The sequence below is a fragment of the Cryptomeria japonica genome, unplaced genomic scaffold (genome assembly GCF_030272615.1).
Source record: "Cryptomeria japonica unplaced genomic scaffold, Sugi_1.0 HiC_scaffold_314, whole genome shotgun sequence".
NCBI classification, from domain to species: Eukaryota; Viridiplantae; Streptophyta; class Pinopsida; order Cupressales; family Cupressaceae; genus Cryptomeria; species Cryptomeria japonica.
The window spans coordinates 88,904-97,500 of NW_026729136.1; the positions used below are offsets into that span (position 1 = coordinate 88,904).

General features: G+C 62.7%; 1 non-coding gene across 1 annotated transcript; it reads left to right on the forward strand.

Moving 5' to 3' along the window:
• Positions 1–5,503: 5,503 nt before the first annotated feature.
• On the forward strand, positions 5,504–5,622 carry LOC131870333 (5S ribosomal RNA). The gene has a single exon (XR_009368654.1). It is a non-coding gene; the product is annotated as a 5S ribosomal RNA (ribosomal RNA).
• Positions 5,623–8,597: the final 2,975 nt, after the last annotated feature.

Genomic DNA, 8,597 nt, shown 5'->3' on the forward strand with positions numbered 1-8,597 from the left:
TGGTGCCATCTTGAGCCCGCCCTGGTGCGCAGCCCAGCCAAGGTGTGCGCACCAAGGTGCCCACCCTGGCGAAGGTGCGCGCCCGGGCAATTAACCCAACTTCCAACTTCGCGCGCGCCAGGGTGGGAGCGCACCCAACAACCGGGCCTGGGAAGAGCCAATGCGAGAAACCCCACCAAACGCTCTGACAAAAAAAGAGGGGGCGCTCCAGTAACCCCGCTTCGGAGCGCACCCTGGGCAAACCCAGCCAAGGTGCCCACCCCGGCCAAGGTGCAGGCGAGGTGCGCACCCGGGGCAAACCGGGCTCCGACAACGTGCACGCCGCACCTTGGAGCACACTTCGTAGCGCTCCCGGGTGCGCACCTCAGAGCACACCAAGGTGGGCAGCGAGGTGCGCACCTTTGATGCGCTGCCTTCACTAATTTCCAGAAAAGGCAAAAAAAAAAGGAGATTTTAAAATTTCCGTTTTGAAAGATAGTGAAAAAAACGGAACGCGCGTGCCATCTTGAGCCCGCCCTGGTGCGCAGCCCAGGTAAGGTGCCCACCCTGGCAAAGGTGCGCACCCGGGCAATTAACCCTACTTCCGACTTCGTGCGCGCCAGGGTGGCAACCGGGCCTCGGAAGAGCCAATGCGAGAAACCCCACCAAACGCTCCGACAAAAAAAGAGGCGGCGCTCCAATAACCCCGCTTCGGAGCGCAGCCGGGGCAAACCCAGCCAAGGTGCCCACCCCGACGAAGGTGCACGCGAGGTGCGCACCCGGGGCAAACCGGGCTCCGACAACGTGCACGCAGCACCTTGGAGCACACTTCGAAGCACTCCCGGGTGCCCACCGGCGTTGCGCACCGTGGTGGGCAGCGAGGTGCGCACCTTTGATGCGCTGCCTTCACTAATTTCCAGAAAAAGGCAAAAAAAAATGAGATTTTAAAATTTCCGTTTTGAAAGATAGTGAAAAAAAAGGAACGCGGGTGCCATCTTGAGCCCGCCCTGGTGCGCAGCCCAGGCAAGGCATGCGCACCAAGGTGCCCACCCGAGGTGCACACCCGGGGCAAACCGGGCTCCGACTTCGTGCAGGCCGCACCTTGGAGCACACTTCGGAGCGCTCCTTGGTGCGCACCATGGTGCCCACCAGGGCGCGCAACCCAGCCAAGGTCTGCACACTAAGGTGCCCACCCCGGCGAAGGTGCACGCGAGGTGCGCACCCGGGGCAAACCGGGCTCCGACTTCGTGCACGCCATGGTGCCCACCGCGGCGAAGGTGCACGCGAGGTGCGCACCCGGGGCAAACCGGGCTCCGACTTCGTGCACGCCGCACCTTGGAGCACACTTCGGAGCACTCCTTGGTGCGCACCATGGTGCCCACCAGGGCGCGCAACCCAGCCAAGGTGTGCGCACCAAGGTGCACGCGAGGTGCGCACCCGGGGCAAACCGGGGTCCGACTTCGTGCACGCCGCACCTTGGAGCACACATCGGAGCGCTCCCAGGTTCGCACCAGCGTTGCGCACCTTTGATGCGCTGCCTTCACTAATTTCCAGAAAAGGCAAAAAAAAACGATATTTTAAAATTTCCGTTCTGAAAGATAGTGAAAAAAACGGAACGCGGGTGCCATCTTGAGCCCTTCCTGGTGCGCAGCCCAGGCAAGTTGTGCGCACCAAGGTGCCCACCCTGGCGGAGGTGCGCGCCCGGGGCAAACCGGGCTCCGACTTCGTGCACTGCATGGTGCCCACCAAGGCGCGCAACCCAGCCAAGGTGCCCACCGCAGCGAAGGTGCACGCGAGGTGCACACCCGGGGCAAACCGGGCTCCGACTTCGTGCACGCCGCACCTTGGAGCACACTTCAGAGCGCTCCTTGGTGCGCACCAGGGCGCGCAACCCAGCCGAGGTGCCCACCCCGGCGAAGGTGCACGCGAGGTGCGCACCCGGGGCAAACCGGGCTCCGACTTCGTGCACGCCATGGTGCCCACCGCGGCGAAGGTGCGCACCCGGGGCAAACCGGGCTCCGACTTCGTGCACGCCGCACCTTGGAGCACACTTCGGAGCGCTCCTTGGTGCGCACCATGGTGCCCACCAGGCCGCGCAACCCAGCCAAGGTGTGCGCACCAAGGTGCACGCGAGGTGCGCACCCGGGGCAAACCGGGGTCCGACTTCGTGCACGCCGCACCTTGGAGCACACATCGGGGCGCTCCCGGGTTCGCACCGGCGTTGCGCACCGTGGTGGGCACCTCGGAGCACACCAAGGTGGGCAGCGAGGTGCGCACCTTTGATGCGATGCCTTCACTAATTTCCATAAAAGGCAAAAAAAAAACGAGATTTTAAAATTTCCGTTTTGAAAGATAGTGAGAAAAAGGGAATGCTGGTGCCATCTTGAGCCCGCCCTGGTGCGCAGCCCAGCCAAGGTTTGCGCACCAAGGTGCCCACCCTGGCGAAGGTGCGCGCCCGGGCAATTAACCCAACTTCCAACTTCGCGCGCGCCAGGGTGGGAGCGCACCCAACAACCGGGCCTGGGAAGAGCCAATGCGAGAAACCCCACCAAACTCTCTGACAAAAAAAGAGGGGGCGCTCCAGTAACCCCGCTTCGGAGCGCACCCTGGGCAAACCCAGCCAAGGTGCCCACCCCGGCCAAGGTGCAGGCGAGGTGCGCACCCGGGGCAAACCGGGCTCCGACAACGTGCACGCCGCACCTTGGAGCACACTTCGTAGCGCTCCCGGGTGCGCACCTCAGAGCACACCAAGGTGGGCAGCGAGGTGCGCACCTTTGATGCGCTGCCTTCACTAATTTCCAGAAAAGGCAAAAAAAAAAGGAGATTTTAAAATTTCCGTTTTGAAAGATAGTGAAAAAAACGGAACGCGCGTGCCATCTTGAGCCCGCCCTGGTGCGCAGCCCAGGTAAGGTGCCACCCTGGCAAAGGTGCGCACCCGGGCAATTAACCCTACTTCCGACTTCGTGCGCGCCAGGGTGGCAACCGGGCCTCGGAAGAGCCAATGCGAGAAACCCCACCAAACGCTCCGACAAAAAAAGAGGCGGCGCTCCAATAACCCCGCTTCGGAGCGCAGCCGGGGCAAACCAAGCCAAGGTGCCCACCCCGACGAAGGTGCACGCGAGGTGCGCACCCGGGGCAAACCGGGCTCCGACAACGTGCACGCAGCACCTTGGAGCACACTTCGAAGCACTCCCGGGTGCCCACCGGCGTTGCGCACCGTGGTGGGCAGCGAGGTGCGCACCTTTGATGCGCTGCCTTCACTAATTTCCAGAAAAAGGCAAAAAAAAATGAGATTTTAAAATTTCCGTTTTGAAAGATAGTGAAAAAAAAGGAACGCGGGTGCCATCTTGAGCCCGCCCTGGTGCGTAGCCCAGGCAAGGCATGCGCACCAAGGTGCCCACCCGAGGTGCACACCCGGGGCAAACCGGGCTCCGACTTCGTGCAGGCCGCACCTTGGAGCACACTTCGGAGCGCTCCTTGGTGCGCACCATGGTGCCCACCAGGGCGCACCCGAGGCAAACCGGGCTCCGACTTCGTGCACGCCGCACCTTGGAGCACACATCGGAGCGCTCCCAGGTTCGCACCAGCGTTGCGCACCTTTGATGCGCTGCCTTCACTAATTTCCAGAAAAGGCAAAAAAAAACGATATTTTAAAATTTCCGTTCTGAAAGATAGTGAAAAAAACGGAACGCGGGTGCCATCTTGAGCCCTTCCTGATGCGCAGCCCAGGCAAGTTGTGCGCACCAAGGTGCCCACCCTGGCGGAGGTGCGCGCCCGGGGCAAACCGGGCTCCGACTTCGTGCACTGCATGGTGCCCACCAAGGCGCGCAACCCAGCCAAGGTGCCCACCGCAGCGAAGGTGCACGCGAGGTGCGCACCCGAGGTGCACACCCGGGGCAAACCGGGCTCCGACTTCGTGCACGCCGCACCTTGGAGCACACTTCAGAGCGCTCCTTGGTACGCACCAGGGCGCGCAACCCAGCCAAGGTGCTCACCCCGGCGAAGGTGCACGCGAGGTGCGCACCCGGGGCAAACCGGGCTCGGACTTCGTGCACGCCGCACCTTGGAGCACACATCGGAGCGCTCCCGGGTTCGCACCAGCATTGCGCACCTTTGATGCGCTGCCTTCACTAATTTCCAGAAAAGGCAAAAAAAAGAAAAAAATGAGATTTTAAAATTTCCGTTTTGAAAGATAGTGAAAAAAACGGAACGCGGGTGCCATCTTGAGCCCGCCTTGGTGTGCAGCCCAGGCAAGTTGTGCGCACCAAGGCACCCACCCTGGCCAAGGTGGGTCACGGGGTGGGTCCTAGGGTGGGTAACGGGGTGGGTACTAAGGTGCGTGCCAAGGTGGGTCATAGGGTGGGTGCCAAGGTGGGCACCAGGGTGGGTGTGCACCAACCCTAGCCAGGGTAGGTCACGGGGTGGTTGTCGGGGTGGGCGTCAAGGAGCCAAGGTGGGTGGCAAGTAGCCAAGTTGCGTGCCAAGGTGGGTGTCGGGGTGGGTGCCAAGGATCCAAGGTGGGTGCCAAGGAACCAAGGTGGGTGTCTGGGTGGGTGCCGAGGTGGGAGCCAGGGTGGGTCCCAAGGTGAGTGCAAAGGTGGGTGCCAGGGTCAAGGTGAGTGCCAATGTGGGTTCCAAGGTGCCAGGGTCAGGGTGAGTGCCAATGTGGGTTCAAAGGTGCTAAGTTGGGTGCGAGGTTGGGTGCGAGGGTGGGTGGGTGCCAAGGTGTGCTAGGTGGAAGCCCGGGTGGGTCGGCATCCCATGGGTGTCGAGTTGGGTGCCTGATGGGTGCTTCTTGTCAAGTTTTAGTCGTCGGGACTCATTTCGAGCCTTAGAGGTCGTTTCTTGTCCGGTTGCCCTGTCTTCGACCTGGGAACCCAATTTTGGTCCTCGGGTCCCATTTTTTTTTGTCTCGCATCCCACTTTTGGCCTGTGGCCTTTTCGGGGTCGATTCTCGTTTTGGGCATCAGAGCATGTTTCTTCTCCTAAAACCCAATATTTGTTTATTAAGTCTCGGAACACATTTTTGTTCTCGTGGACCCATCATGGGTCTTGGAACGCATTTGTGGTCCTTGGGTCCCATTTTGCATCCCGAAACTTGTGTTTTGGTGCTTGATCCCTATTTTGGGTGCCCACCTTGCACCAAGTGCGCACCCGGGGCAAACCGAGCGCCTTGGTGCACCGGGGCAAGATCGAGCGTGCACCCGAGGCGCCCCGAACATGCACCAAGGTGCACTCGGCCCACATGTGAGCGCAGGTCGTTGCGCCCGAGGTGGTGTGTGGGCACCGCGTTGCAGACGGGACACTGCACGCACACGACGCCCCCTCCAGGTGCACGCACGTAGGCCGGGCCGGGTGCACACCCGACGCCCTAGCAAGGTGCGCGCACCCGGGCAGGGCTCACACTTGGCGAACGGGGCGCACTTCGCGAGGGAGGGTGTGCACCTCGACGGGGGTGGGTGGCCGGGGTGGATTCGCACGTGGGTCGCGGTTTGCTAAGTACACACTGCGACAAGCTCATAACGGGTGCGATCATACCAGCGTTAGTGCACCGGATCCCATCAGAACTCCGCAGTTAAGCGCGCTTGGGCCGGAGTAGTACTGGGATGGGTGACCTCCCGGGAAGTCCCGGTGTTGCACCCTTTTTTAGTTTTTCGCCGGGCGTCGCAATGCTATTTGAATAAACCTTTTGCCCGTTTGCGTTCTCGTCGGGGCCGGGCCGGGCCGGGGTGCGCTGCCCGCACTACCGCGCGCGCGGGGGCGACACCGAGCGCGCACCCGAGGCGCCCCGAGCACACAGGCCACGGTGCAACCCGGGCGTTGTGCGCGCACCCCGGTGCGCCCGAGGTGCTGCGCGCGCACCCAGGTGAAATCGGTGTGCACCTCGGCCAGTGCGCGCTCGGTCGAGTCGCGCACGTTGGCCAAGGTGCACGGTGATGTTTCTTACTCTAAGGTTCCGCACCAGACGCCCGGGACAGGTGAGCGAAGCTGGGCGGGGCCGGGTGCGCGGCCGGGGCAGGTGCACGCAGCTGGAGAGAGCTTTGGAGCACACTTCGGAGCGCACCAATGATGCGCTCCATTCAAAAGTTTCCTGAAAAGGCAAAAAAAGTTGAGATTATAGAATTTCCCACTTGAGAGATTGTAAAAAAAAAAAATTTAAAATGAAGGAAACGCGGGTGCCAAGGTGTGCGCAGCCCAGCCAAGGTGTGCGCACCAAGGCGCCCACCCTGGCGAAGGTGCACGCAAGGTGCGCACCCGAGGCAAACCGGACAATTAACCCAACTTTCGACTTCGCGCGCACCTTGGAGCGCACTTCGGAGCGCTCCTTGGTGCGCACCAATCTTGGGCACCTCGGAGTGCACCATGGCGCCCACCAAGGTGCGCACCCGGGGCAAACCGAGCTCCGACTTCGTGCGCACCTTGGAGCGCACGAAAGGTGCGCACCATGGCGCCCACCAAGGTGCGCAGCCCAGCCAAGGCGTGCGCATCAAGGTGCGCACCCTGGCGAAGGTGCGCACCCGGGGCAAACCGAGCTCCGACTTCGTGCGCACCTTGGAGCGCACAAAAGGTGCGCAACCCAGCCAAGGTGTGCGCACCCCGGTCAAACCGAGCTCCGAATCGTGCGCACCAGAGGTGCACGCCATCGTGCGCACCTTGGAGCACACTTCGGAGCCCTCCTTGGTGCGCGCCGATGTTGCGCACCTCGGAGCGCACCCGGGGAAAACAATGCAATTAACCCGACTTTCGACTTCGTGGGCACCTCGGAGCGCTCTCGGGTTCGCACCTCGGAGCACACCGAGGTGCGCACCTTTGATGCGCTGCCTTCACCAATTTCCAGAAAAGGCAAGAAAACATTGAGAAGGTGTGCGCACCGAGGTGCCCACCCTGGCGAAGGTGCACGCGAGGTGCGCACCCGGGGCAAACCGGGCTCCGACTTCGTGCACGCCGCACCTTGGAGCACACTTCGGAGCGCTCCTTGGTGCGCACCAGGGCGCGCAACCCAGCCGAGGTGCCCACCCCGGCGAAGGTGCACGCGAGGTGCGCACCCGGGGCAAACCGGGCTCCGACTTCGTGCACGCCATGGTGCCCACCGCGGCGAAGGTGCACGCGAGGTGCGCACCCGGGGCAAACCGGGCTCCGACTTCGTGCACGCCGCACCTTGGAGCACACTTCGGAGCGCTCCTTGGTGCGCACCATGGTGCCCACCAGGGCGCGCAACCCCGCCGAAGGTGCACGCGAGGTGCGCACCCGGGGCAAACCGGGCTCCGACTTCGTGCACGCCGCACCTTGGAGCACACTTCGGAGCGCTCCTTGGTGCGCACCATGGTGCCCACCAGGGCGCGCAACCCCGCCGAAGGTGCACGCGAGGTGCGCACCCGGGGCAAACCGGGCTCCGACTTCGTGCACGCCATGGTGCGCACCGCGGCGAAGGTGCGCACCCGGGGCAAACCGGGCTCCGACTTCGTGCACGCCGCACCTTGGAGCACACTTCGGAGCGCTCCTTGGTGCGCACCAGGGCGCGCAACCCAGCCGAGGTGCCCACCCCGGCGAAGGTGCACGCGAGGTGCGTACCCGGGGCAAACCGGGCTCCGACTTCGTGCACGCCGCACCTTGGAGCACACTTCGGAGCGCTCCTTGGTGCGCACCATGGTGCCCACCAGGCCGCGCAACCCAGCCAAGGTGTGCGCACCAAGGTGCACGCGAGGTGCGCACCCGGGGCAAACCGGGGTCCGACTTCGTGCACGCCGCACCTTGGAGCACACATCGGGGCGCTCCCGGGTTCGCACCGGCGTTGCGCACCGTGGTGGGCACCTCGGAGCACACCAAGGTGGGCAGCGAGGTGCGCACCTTTGATGCGATGCCTTCACTAATTTCCATAAAAGGCAAAAAAAAAACGAGATTTTAAAATTTCCGTTTTGAAAGATAGTGAGAAAAAGGGAATGCTGGTGCCATCTTGAGCCCGCCCTGGTGCGCAGCCCAGCCAAGGTGTGCGCACCAAGGTGCCCACCCTGGCGAAGGTGCGCGCCCGGGCAATTAACCCAACTTCCAACTTCGCGCGCGCCAGGGTGGGAGCGCACCCAACAACCGGGCCTGGGAAGAGCCAATGCGAGAAACCCCACCAAACGCTCTGACAAAAAAAGAGGGGGCGCTCCAGTAACCCCGCTTCGGAGCGCACCCTGGGCAAACCCAGCCAAGGTGCCCACCCCGGCCAAGGTGCAGGCGAGGTGCGCACCCGGGGCAAACCGGGCTCCGACAACGTGCACGCCGCACCTTGGAGCACACTTCGTAGCGCTCCCGGGTGCGCACCTCAGAGCACACCAAGGTGGGCAGCGAGGTGCGCACCTTTGATGCGCTGCCTTCACTAATTTCCAGAAAAGGCAAAAAAAAAAGGAGATTTTAAAATTTCCGTTTTGAAAGATAGTGAAAAAAACGGAACGCGCGTGCCATCTTGAGCCCGCCCTGGTGCGCAGCCCAGGTAAGGTGCCCACCCTGGCAAAGGTGCGCACCCGGGCAATTAACCCTACTTCCGACTTCGTGCGCGCCAGGGTGGCAACCGGGCCTCGGAAGAGCCAATGCGAGAAACCCCACCAAACGCTCCGACAAAAAAAGAGGCGGCG